At 45.1% G+C, this 12,299-nt stretch overlaps 1 non-coding gene across 1 annotated transcript; it reads left to right on the forward strand.

Annotated features, from left to right (window-relative positions):
- The first annotated feature begins 2,321 nt into the window (after positions 1-2,321).
- On the forward strand, positions 2,322-2,394 carry TRNAF-GAA (transfer RNA phenylalanine (anticodon GAA)). The gene has a single exon. It is a non-coding gene; the product is annotated as a tRNA-Phe (tRNA).
- The last annotated feature ends 9,905 nt before the right edge of the window (positions 2,395-12,299 follow it).

Here is a 12,299-nt window from a genome sequence, read left to right on the forward strand (position 1 = left end):
GTGAGTTGCCATTTACTACTCCGGGGGATCTTCCTGACCCAGGGATCAAACCCAAGTCTCTTGTGTCTTCTGCATTGACAAGTGGATTCTTTACTGCTGAGCCACCTTGGAAGCCCACCAGCCCCAGTTCACAAACTGGAAACAGAAGCTCAGAAAGATGATGTGTCCCCAGTCACAGTGTGAAAGTGGTGGGGCTGAACTGCAATCAGACTCTAGCTGCCCAGCCACGCATCCTTCCTGCTGCTGTGAATCATTAATATGAGGGACCGATGTGGACTAACACTCGCTGAGCTGGACTCCGCTAGGCCCTCCACTAAGGCTTCCAGGCAATGAGGAGGGTGACAGCCCCTCCCTTGGAAGATGGGGCAGATGGCCGGTAATGAGCTAATTCAAGGGGCCCTGGGACTGTGTCCAGTGAATGGGAAGCAGCCTAGTCTGTGAACCGGGCTTGTTGTTGTTACCGGACTTTCTTAGAACTGTCCTAGATTTTCAGAAAACCCGAAAGGACAGCACAGAGAGTTCCTGTATATCCCATTCTTGGCTTCCTCTATAATTAACATCTCACATTAGGATGGCACATTTATTACAATTAACGAACCAATGTTGACACATTGTTATAACTAAAGTCCATTTCCTTAGCTCTTACCAAAGGTCTTTTTCTGTGTCAGGCTCCCAGGCAGGAGGCCACGTTATTCAGTTGTCCGTTTGTGTTTGTCATCAGTGGTATTAATGACCTTAATCCCCAGGAGACCTCTATGAGGTACTTCTCCTAAGAGTGGAGTCTTCTTAGCAGAGCCCAGCGGCCTCTGGCTTCACTCTTCATCTGTGACTCATCCCTCCATCCCTCTTTCCCCTCCCCCCATTCCAGATGAAGTTGGGAACCAATTTGAGGTGAACAACTGCTCTGTCTGTTCTGCTCTGTCTGCTCTGACTGCCAAGCTCCAGGGGCCCCACGGTCTTCTCTACTGATTACAAAGGCTGCCATGTGCTGGGGGAGACCCCACAGCTGGGAACCAGTGTCAGGTTGGAGAGGACCCTCAGGGACCAGGGACACATTGGAGCTCAAGACCACTCAGAGAGCTAGGGGGTGAGGGGGACTAACTCCTGGGCACCCACTCCTCCTCTGCCTGGATGCTGCTCCCCTGCTGTCCCCCGGCTCCTGCAAGATGGGTGCCCCCACCTGAGGGTGTTCATAGAAGCTGTGGAGTTTTTTCTTTTTATTTGGCTGCACCAAGTCTTAGTTGCAGTACACAGGATCTTTGATCTTCATTGCAACACTCTGAATCTTTTATTTTTTTGGAAGGAAATGAACCCATTTATTGGAGGACAGAACTTCAGTGTGAAACTGAAAGCAATCTGATATTTCCACAAATGAATAAAATGTGTATGGTTGGTATAATTCAATGTGTAAAACAGCATGCTAACTCTTGGTTGTGGCATATGGGATCTAGTTCCCTGACCAGGGATCGAACCCAGGCCCCCTGTGCTGTGAACATGGAGTCTTAGCCTCTGGACCACCAGGGAAGTCCTAGAAGCTGTGTTGCCTGATGGTCACTCTGATCCATCCCAAACTTGATCACACCTGGACTGCAGACTCCCACATGGCAGATGTGGGGACACTAGCTGGTTCTGCTGGATGAGCTGGGTGCCACCCACCTGTAGGAAGAGACAGCTGGGCAACACCCTCCCATGGGGCAGTCCTGGGCACCAGTGCTGGGCCATTCCCAGTACCAATTCCAGCAGCCTCAGTGGCCATTTTGGCAGGGGAGTGGTAGTGATGCTGGAGAGCCTCAGGCTGCCTCCCCACCCTTCCACCTCCTTGACTTCTCTTTCCCAAGTGTCCTTTCGGTGACAGCTCAGGACTCAAATGGTGGTGATGGGAGGGCAGTGCTGCCCTTTGTCTCATTACCAGCGCTTCACTGTAACCACCTTTGATCTCCTGGACCCTGGCTCCCAGAGAGTCCTCCTGTACCCACTGGTACCTACTGGTCAGAAGCAGGTCTCCCTCTTGTCTGCTCGTATCTGCTAAGTGGAGATAACTTGTCATCGAATCTCTCCAGTCAACAGAGGGACTGGAGGTCCCCAGATGGGGCTTGATCTTCCTGAGTGCTGTGGAGGGCAGTGAGCCCCAACCTGCAAACCACTCCAGAGGGAGGGAGGGAAATGCCAAATCAACCTAATCTGAGCCGGGCATGGTGCCCTAGAATGGCCTCATTTCTGAGTCTAGAAATGATGAGTCGAGCATAATTCTGCTTTGAATTTTTATCACATAGCTTCTTTGGAAGGTAAATATAGATACATTAAGGGTATATTTAGAAGTAGCCGAAATAGCTCAGTTGGGAGAGCGTTAGACTGAAGATCTAAAGGTCCCTGGTTCAATCCCGGGTTTCGGCAATGGTTTTAGGTGTCACCACCAATGGCAGTTTTATTGCATGCCAAAGAATTGATGCTTTTGAAATGTGGTGTTGGAGAAGACACCTGAGAGTCCCTTGAATAGCAAGGAGATCAAACCTGTCAATTCTAAAGGAAATCAACCCTGAATATTCATTGGAAGGACTGTTGCTAAAGCTGAAGCTCCAATATTTTGACCACCTGATTTGAAGAACCAACTCATTGGAAAAGACCCTGATGCTGGGAAAGATTGAGGGCAAGAAGAGAAGGGGGTGACAGAGGATTAGATGGTTGGATGGCATCACTGACTCAATGGACATGAGTTTGAGCAAACTCCAGGAGACAGTGAAGAACAGGGAAACCTGGCATGCTGCAGTCCATGGGGTCGCAAAGAGTCGGGTATGACTTAGCAACTGAACAAAAAGAACAAGGGTATGTTTAGGTTTTTCAACATAATCTACAAATGGCACCATAGGACACATACTACTGTTTAACATTTGTTCGACCAAACCAGATACATCTTTCACATTAATAAAGACTGATTCCTGTATATTTTATTTTGTTAAGATTTATGTATTTATTTTTGGCTATGATGGGTCTTCATTGCTTCATGTAGGTTTTCTCTAGTTGCCGCGAGTTGGGGCTCCTCTCTAGTTGTGGTGGGCAGGCTTCTCATCATGATGACTTCTCTTGTGGAGCATGGGCTTTAGGCGTGTGGGCTTCAGTGGTTGTGGTGGATGACTGGTGTGCTGGGATTTTCATGGACCAGGCATCGAACTTGTGTCTTCTGCATAGGCAGATGGATTCTTAATCACTGGACCATCAGGGAAGCCCATTCCATCAGGGAAGCCATTTCATCACTGGTTAGCACCTGGGAGGGTGGCTGAATAATCAGCTCTGCTGTGTACTTCTTCCTGAGCCAAGAAATCCTAACCTGTTGGATGAAGGGGTACCTGTTGGATGGGCTGCTAAGGGCTGTGTTGTTAATTGCTAAGTTACTTCTGACTCTGTGACCCCATGGACTGTAGCCCTGCAGGCTCCTCTGTCAGTGGAATTCTCCAGGCAAGAATACTGGAGTGGATAGCCATGCCCTCCTCCAGGGGATCTTCCTGACCCAAGGATGGAAGCCAGGTATCCCTCATTGCAGGCAGATTCTTTACCTCCTGAGCCATGAGGGAAGCCTAGGAAGCTGAAGGTTGGTTCAGGTCAGTTTCTCCTGCTTCTACTCCTTTTGGAAGCTGCCCATGGCCTTGTGTTTCTGGAAGCAGTGGTAACCTCTTACCTTACCTTCAGTCATTGGTCATCGAGAGCCAGAAAAAGAGGGCACCAATTATCGGCTCTCCTGCTGTTGGTCAACACCAAGCAAAGAAAGAAAATCGACCCTCCCAGGGGGACCCTGCAGGTTGAGCCAGGGTGCTACCAGGTGTAGTGTTTCCTGCCCGCCCAGTCCTCTAGTGTAGATGTGAGCCATCCAGAAGGAGGAAGGCCTGGACTCCAAATGCATAAGCAGCACACATGGCTCTGTACCTCGTGGGACTGGGGCTGGTCAGTGTGCCCAGATCTTTCCCCGTCTGCCCGGCCAGCAGCACTGTGGACCTGGGCTGGGTCCCAGATCCCATGTTCCTATTTCACTGCTTCCTGCCTATGGCTCTGAGCCAGCCCCGTGCCTGGACCTTATTCTCGTCCCACAAGGTTTACTTCCTCTGCAGCATCTCTGCCTGCCTCCCCTGGAGACCTCAAGTACATGTAGATCAGGGATTGTGGGTGAGTCTGGGGTTGGGGACAGGATGGGGGGTTCTTTGTTTTCCCATCTGCAGGCCTGTTCCTGGCTTCTGGGTCACATGGTGAGCGGGACGGCCGTGATTCTCAGGTCACCCCAGTGACACTGCCAAGCCCAGAGCATGGGGAGCTCTGCAGGTCCCTGGGCTTTGAGGATTCCTCCAGGCAGGACTCCACGCTCGGGCCCTCGGGTACCAGGCCTTTGGGTCAGCCCTTCAGGCCTCGGGCCCCCGGAGTGTGCCAATAAAACGGAGAAGTTCTGGCTGTAGTGAGGGCAGGAGATGGTGTAACTGCATTCACTGGGGAACTAAACAAAGGTAGTCATGGTCCACCTCATCTGCATCTCAGTTTCAGCTCTGCCCACTGTGATTACAAAGATCTGGGGTAGGGGAGAGGATGGGAGGGGTCCTCGCCCAACCCTCCATCCTTCAGACCCTCTGTCTGGCAGGTTCCACCTGGAACTATAACCCAAGCCGTCTCCTCTGGATAGTTCTCTTGCTGTTGCCCTGGTCTGAGGGGTTGATGTCTTCGTGGGCCTGAGCCAGGCCAAGTCCAGAAGCTCCAAGAAGGCAAAGGAGAGTGAACAGGCTGAGTAGACCCTCGTTTCAGCTTAGTGAAGGCAGGTATGGAAAAACTACTGGTGATGACTGACAGAATCTTTCTTGTCTTAAGACACTTGCTCCTTGGAGTCAGCTCCGTCTTCTCAGAATTGCGGCCTCTATTATGGGGTGGTGGCTCAGTGGTCTAAGAACCCGCCTGCCAATGCAGGAGACATAAGAGACCAGTTCAGTCCTTGGGTGGGGAAGATCCCCTGGAGGAGGAAATGGCAACCCACTCCAGTATTCTTGCCTGGGAAATCCCATGGATAGAGGAGCCTGGCTACAGTACATGGGATCTCAAAGAGTTGGATACGACTGAGGTGACTAAACAACTACAACACATTTCATGGACAGAGGATCCTGGTGGGCTACAGTCCACGGGGTCCCAAAGAGTTGTCATGACTAAGTGACTAACACACGTTATGCGGTAGACTCCACTGTCTCCCAGGACTGAATTGGGGAGACTGCCTCCCTGCAAGGAAAGGCAGCATTCTCAGGTAAAATAAGCAGAATGAAAGAAGGTGGGGGAAGTCAATTCATTGCAGAGTCAAAGAGCAGCCCTAGCTAGGTATGGGGAATGGCAGGGCTAATGGCCCCTTGAAGGCTTGTCACCTTCCGGCAGATACGGGAGTTCTGACCTGGTGTCTGCAAAGTGCTGCTTGGCTGCCATTGTTGATGAGGGAACCCAGAATTTCCAGGGCCTAAAGAACTAGACTTAAACAACCTCCTCCCAGCCCCTCTCTGAGCCTTCCAGCCTCCCATGGAGGATGCTGGCTACTTCTCCCATCGCCTGCTCCCCTCCCCTCTCCCTTGGTCCGCAAGACTGGTCCACACGGGGATGGTCGGCACAGGCTAAATGGCAGTCCATTGACCCTGATGCTTCCTGGTATCCCAGTGGCCATGGCCATTGGACAGGTCAGTACAGGTGCTGGTGTGGTGCTGACCTTCATCTGCTCATATATGATGCGGGCCTTCATCACTAATTTGTCAGTGTAGAAAGGCCTTTGCTGCCATGTAGAGGTTCTAAAATGGGAAAGGAAGGCTGGGTACCTAACCCAACCTAGGCAGAGTGGGTAGGGTTCAGTCTCTGGCAGCTGGACAATCTGGGAGGAGGAATACAAGCCAGGATGTTTGAGTTGTGTGACTCTGCCTCTTATTAGCTGGGTAATGTTGAGTTATTGAACTCTTCAGGGCCTCAGTTTCCTATCTGTAAAATGGGAATAATACCTATCCCCATGGGGGTGTTGGATAAAATGAATTAGTAAATAAGAATCCTTAGAATATTGTGTATATGCTAGGTCGCAACTCTGTGCGCCCCTATGAACTGTAGCCTACTAGGCTTTTCTGTCCGTGGAATTCTCCAGATAAAAATACTGGAGTGGGTTGTCATGCCGTCTTCCAAGGGATCTTCCCAACTCAGGGACTGAACCTGCGTCTCTTTAGGTCTGCCGCATTGGCAGGTCGGTTCTTAACCACTACCCTCACCTGGGAAGCCAAAATGGCAACATTTACTGAGTGCCATTAACTGCTAGAATTTCTCCTCCTGCTGCCCCAAACCTAATGCTTACCTAATATTTTTTTCCTCCCCTATATGAGGACAAGCTGATAGTTCAAGATAAGGAGGGGCTGAGAGAAGCGGCTGCCTCAGGCTTTTCCAGCAGAATAGAGCGCTCAGGCAGGAAGACACAAGACATTTGCTGTGGAAGTTGGTTAAGGAGCTCCCCTTAGCTAGACTGTTTACCCACTGTGACTAGGAATGACCTGTCCTGTCCAACCTCCTGGCTTGTACAGGGCCTGTGGGCTGTGCTCTTCAGGGTTAGTGTGAAGTAACACTTCTCAGTTTTGTTGCTGCTTGGAGGAGCCAGGCTGACGTGCTCTGAGGGGTCAGGGATTCAAGTTCCATCCAGGGCCAACTCTTCCTACCACCACCCTCATCACTCAAGCTCATCGTGAGCATTTAAACAGCCCGGGAGGGTGGTTCTGGGAATGGCACCGATGCTGTGTTTAAACCAAGTATGAATTTACACATTCCAATTGGAATCACAATGTATAACTGACTTTTCTCTTTTAACTTTTTTCATGCAAAGGTAAACCTCTTGTGTCATTGTTTATCATTTTTAACAGCTGTATTCTCCTCCATATCATGGTTGAACTCTATATTTAATCTCATGCTTTAAAACTTTTTAATAAAAAAAAAAGTACTGGCCAGGCAGCTTGTTTGATCTTAGTTCCCTGACCAGGGATTGAACTTGAGCCATGGCAGTGAAAGCACCAAATCCTAAGCACTAGACCCAAGAGGAACTCCCTGATCTCCTTTTGATGAAAATCAAGTCTATTGTTAAGGATAACAGGTGTTGAATACAATTGCATGCACGTCGCTTCAGTCAACCCCATGGACTATAGCCCGCCAGGCTCCTCTGTCCATGGGATTCTCCAGGTAAGAATACTGGAGTGGGTTGCCATTTCCTTCTCCAGGGGAACTTCCCGACCCAGGGAGTGAACATGGGTCTCTTGTCAAGTCTCCTGCATTGGCAGGCGGGTTCTGTACCACCACCTGGGAAGCCTGAATATAACTGCCAATGTGTGTAATTTTTTGTACACCATTTTCTTGGAAGAAATTCTTAGAACTGCTGGGTTGAAAGCTACATCCCTCCTGACTGTTGGGTTCTGGTGATGTATGGGTGCTTGTTCCCTCACAGCCTTGCCACTACAGATCATATCATTCTAAAACTTTGCCTATCTGAGCATCACTAGGTAAACAGCATCACTGATTTAAAATAGGTTTCTCTGATTAGAGGTTAAGCATTTTTTTTCTTTTTTTAAAATTTTATTTGCTATTGTTTTTTGTTTGTTTTTCAGTTTTATTTATTTATTTACTTTACAATATTGTATTGGTTTTGCCATACATTGACATGAATCTGCCATGGGTGTACATGTGTTCCTCATTCTGAACCTCCTCCCACCTCCTTCCCCATCCCACCCCTCTGGGTCATCCCAGTGCACCAGCCCTGAGCATCCTGTATCATGCATCAAACCTGGACTGGCAATTTGTTTCACATGTGATAATTTACATGTTTCAGTGCCATTCTCCCATATCATCCCACCCTCGCCCTCTCCCACCGAGTCCAAAAGACTGTTCTATACATCTGTGTCTATTTTGCTGTCATTTATTATTTTTATAACCAAACAAAAATATGTAAAAGTTTTAAAAGCCCTTTAGGGCAGATAATTTTTTTTTTTTTTGTATTCCAAATTTCTTATTCATCCAATAATGTCTTAATACATATATACTTTTTTAATTTAAATTTATTTATTTTAATTGGAGGCTAATTACTTTACAATATTGTATTGGTTTTGCCATACATTGACATGAATCCGCCATGGGTGTACACGTGTTCCCCATCTGGAAACCCCTCCCACCTCCCTCCCCATACCATCTCTCTGGGTCATCCCAGTGCACCAGCCCCAAGCATCCTGTATACTGCATCGAACCTGGACTGGTGATTCATTTCTTATATGATATTATATAGGTTTCAATGCCATTGTTCCAAATCATCCCACCCTCTCCCTCTCCCACAGAGTCCAAAAGACTGTTCTATACATCTGTGTCTCTTTTGCTGTCTCGCATACAGGGTTATCATTACCATCTTTCTAAATTCCATATATATCTGTTAGTATACTGTATTGATGTTTTTCTTTCTGGCTTACTTCACTCTGTATAATAGGTTCCAGTTTCATCCACCTCATTAGAACTGATTCAAATGTATTCTTTTTAATGGCTGAGTAATACTCCATTGTGTATATGTACCACAGCTTTCTTATCCATTCATCTGCTGATGGACATCTAGGTTGCTTCCATGTCCAGGCTATTATAAACAGTGCTGCGATGAACATTGGGGTACACGTGTCTCTTTCAATTCTGGTTTCCTAAGTGTGTATGCCCAGCAGTGGGATTGCTGGGTCATAAGGCAGTTCTATTTCTAGTTTTTTAAGGAATCTCCACACTGTTATCCATAGTGGCTGTACTAGTTTGCATTCCCACCAACAGTGTAAGAGGGTTCCCTTTTCTCCACACCCTCTCCAGCATTTATTGCTTGTAGACTTTTGGATCGCAGCCATTCTGACTGGCGTGAAATGGTACATCATTGTGGTTTTGTGATATTTTGTGATTATTTCTCTGATAATGAGTGATGTTGAGCATCTTTTCATGTGTTTGTTAGCCATCTGTATGTCTTCTTTAGACGCTTACTCCTTGGAAGGAAAGTTATGACCAACCTAGATAGCATGTTCAAAAGCAGAGACATTACTTTGCCAACAAAGGTTCGTCTAGTCAAGGCTATGGTTTTTCCTGTGGTCATGTATGGATGTGAGAGTTGGACTGTGAAGAAAGCTGAGCACCACAGAACTCATGCTTTTGAACTGTGGTGTTAGAGAAGACTCTTGAGAGTCCCTTGGACTGCAAGGAGATCCAACCAGTCCATTCTGAAGGAGATCAGCCCTGGGATTTCTTTGGAAGGCATGATGCTAAAGCTGAAACTCCAGTACTTTGGCCACCTCATGTGAAGAGTTGACTCATTGGAAAAGACTCTGATGCTGGGAGGGATTGGGGGCGGGAGGAGAAGGGGACGACAGAGGATGAGATGGCTGGATGGTATCACTGACTTGATGGACGTGAGTCTGAGTGAACTCTGGGAGTTGGTGATGGACAGGGAGGCCTGGTGTGCTGCGATTCATGGGGTCGCAAAGAGTCGGACACGACTGAGCAACTGATCTGATCTGATCTGATCTGATGTCTTCTTTGGAGAAATGTCTAGTTCTTCAGCCCATTTTTTTATTGGGTTGTTTATTTTTCTGGAATTGAGCTGCAGGAGTTGCTTGTATATTTTTGAGATTAGTTGTTTGTCAGTTGCTTCATTTGCTATTATTTTCTCCCATTCTGAAGGCTGTCTTTTCACCTTGCTTATAGTTTCCTTTGTTGTGCAGAAGCTTTTAAGTTTAATTAGGTCCCATTTGTTTATTTTTGCTTTTATTTCCAATATTCTGGGGGGTGGGTCATAGAGGATCCTGCGTGATTTATGTCGGAGAGTGTTTTGCCTATGTTCTCCTCTAGGAGTTTTATAGTTTCTGGTCTTATGTTTAGATCTTTAATCTATTTTGAGTTTATTTTAGCAAGTGTTCTAGTTTCATTCTTTTACAAGTGGTTGACCAGTTTTCCCAGCACCACTTGTTAAAGAGATTGTCTTTTCTCCATTGTATATTCTTGCCTCCTTTGTCGAAGATTAGGTGCCCATGGGTGTGTGGATTTATCTCTGGGCTTTCTATTTTGTTCCATTGATCTATATGTCTGTCTGTGTGCCAGTACCATACTGTCTCGATGACTGTGGCTTTGTAGTAGAGCCTGAAGTCAGGCAAGTTGATTCCTCCAGTTCCATTCTTATTTCTCAAGATTGCTTTGGCTATTCGAGGTTTTTTGTATTTCCATACAAATTGTGAAATTATTTGTTCTAGTTCTGTGAAAAATACCGTTGGTAGCTTGATAGGGGTTGCATTGAATCTATAGATTGCTTTGGGTAGTATAATCATTTTCACTATATTGATTCTTCTGATCCATAAACATGGTATATTTCTCCATCTATTAGTGTCCTCTTTGATTTCTTTCACCAGTGTTTTATAGTTTTCTATATATAGGTCTTTAGTTTCTTTAGGTAGATATATTCCTAAGTATTATATTCTTTTTGTTGCAATGGTGAATGGAATTGTTTCCTTAATTTCTCTTTCTATTTTCTCATTATTAGTGTATGGAAATGCAAGGGATTTCTGTGTGTTGATTTTATATCCTGCAACTTTACTATATTCATTGATTAGCTCTAGTAATTTGCTGGTGGAGTCTTTAGGGTTTTCTATGTAGAGGATCATGTCATCTGCAAACAGTGAGAGTTTTACTTCTTCTTTTCCAGTGTGGGTTCCTTTTATTTCTTTTTCTGCTCTGATTGCTGTGGCCAAAGCTTCCAAAACTATGTTGAATAGTAGTGGTGAAAGTCTTGTTCCTGACTTTAGGGGAAATGCTTTCAATTTTTCACCATTGATGATAATGTTTGCTGTGGGTTTGTTATATATAGCTTTTATTATGTTGAGGTATGTTCCTTCTATTCCTGCTTTCTGGAGAGTTTTTATCATAAATGGATGTTGAATTTTGTCAAAGGCTTTCTCTGCATCTATTGAGATAATCATATGGCTTTTATTTTTCAATTTGTTAATGTGGTGTATTACATTGATTGATTTGCAGATATTGAAGAATCCTTGCATCCTTGGAATAAAGCCCACTTGGTCATGGTGTATGATCTTTTTAATGTGTTGTTGGATTCTGATTGCTAGAATTTTGTTAAGGATTTTTGCATCTATGTTCATCAGTGATATTGGCCTGTAGTTTTCTTTTTTTGTGGCATCTTTGTCAGGTTTTGGTATTAGGGTGATGGTGGCCTCATAGAATGAGTTTGGAAGTTTACCTTCCTCTGCAATTTTCTGGAATAGTTTGAGTAGAATAGGTGTTAGCTCTTCTCTAAATTTTTGGTAGAATTCAGCTGTGAAGTCGTCTGGACCTGGGCTTTTGTTTGCTGGAAGATTTCTGATTATAGTTTCAATTTCCATGCTTGTGATGGGTCTGTTAAGATTTTCTGTTTCTTCCTGGTTCAGTTTTGGAAAGTTGTACTTTTCTAAGAATTTGTCCATTTCTTCCAAGTTGTCAATTTTATTGGCATATAATTGCTGATAGTAGTCTCTTATGATCCTTTGTATTTCTGTGTTGTCTGTTGTGATCTCTCCATTTTCATTTCTAATTTTATTGATTTGATTTTTCTCCCTTTGTTTCTTGATGAGTCTGGCTAATGGTTTGTTAATTTTATTTATCCTTTCAAAGAACCAGCTTTTGGCTTTGTTGATTTTTGCTATGGTCTCTTTTGTTTCTTTTGCATTTATTTCTGCCCTAATTTTTAAGATTTTTTTCCTTCTACTAACCCTGGGGTTCTTCATTTCTTCCTTTTCTAGTTGATTTAGGTGTAGAGTTAGGTCATTTATTTGACTTTTTTCTTGTTTCTTGAGGTATGCCTGTATTGCTATGAACTTTCCCCTTAGCACTGCTTTTACAGTGTCCCACAGGTTTTGGGTTGTTGTGTTTTCATTTTCATTCATTTCTATGCATATTTTGATTTCCCTTTTGATTTTTTCTGTGATTTGGTGGTTATTCAGCAGCGTGATGTTCAGCCTCCATATGTTGGAATTTTTAATAGTTTTTCTCCTATAATTGAGATCTAATCTTACTGCATTGTGGTCAGAAAAGATGCTTGGAATGATTTCAATTTTTTTGAATTTACCAAGGCTAGATTTATGGCCCAGGATGTGATCTATCCTGGATAAGGTTCCGTATGCACTTGAGAAAAAGGTGAAATTCCTTGTTTTGGGATGAAATGTCCTATAGATATCAATTAGGTCTAACTGGTCTATTGTATCATTTAAAGTTTGTGTTTCCTTGTT

The sequence above is a fragment of the Bos indicus genome, chromosome 29, assembly GCF_029378745.1.
Source record: "Bos indicus isolate NIAB-ARS_2022 breed Sahiwal x Tharparkar chromosome 29, NIAB-ARS_B.indTharparkar_mat_pri_1.0, whole genome shotgun sequence".
NCBI lineage: Eukaryota > Metazoa > Chordata > Mammalia > Artiodactyla > Bovidae > Bos > Bos indicus.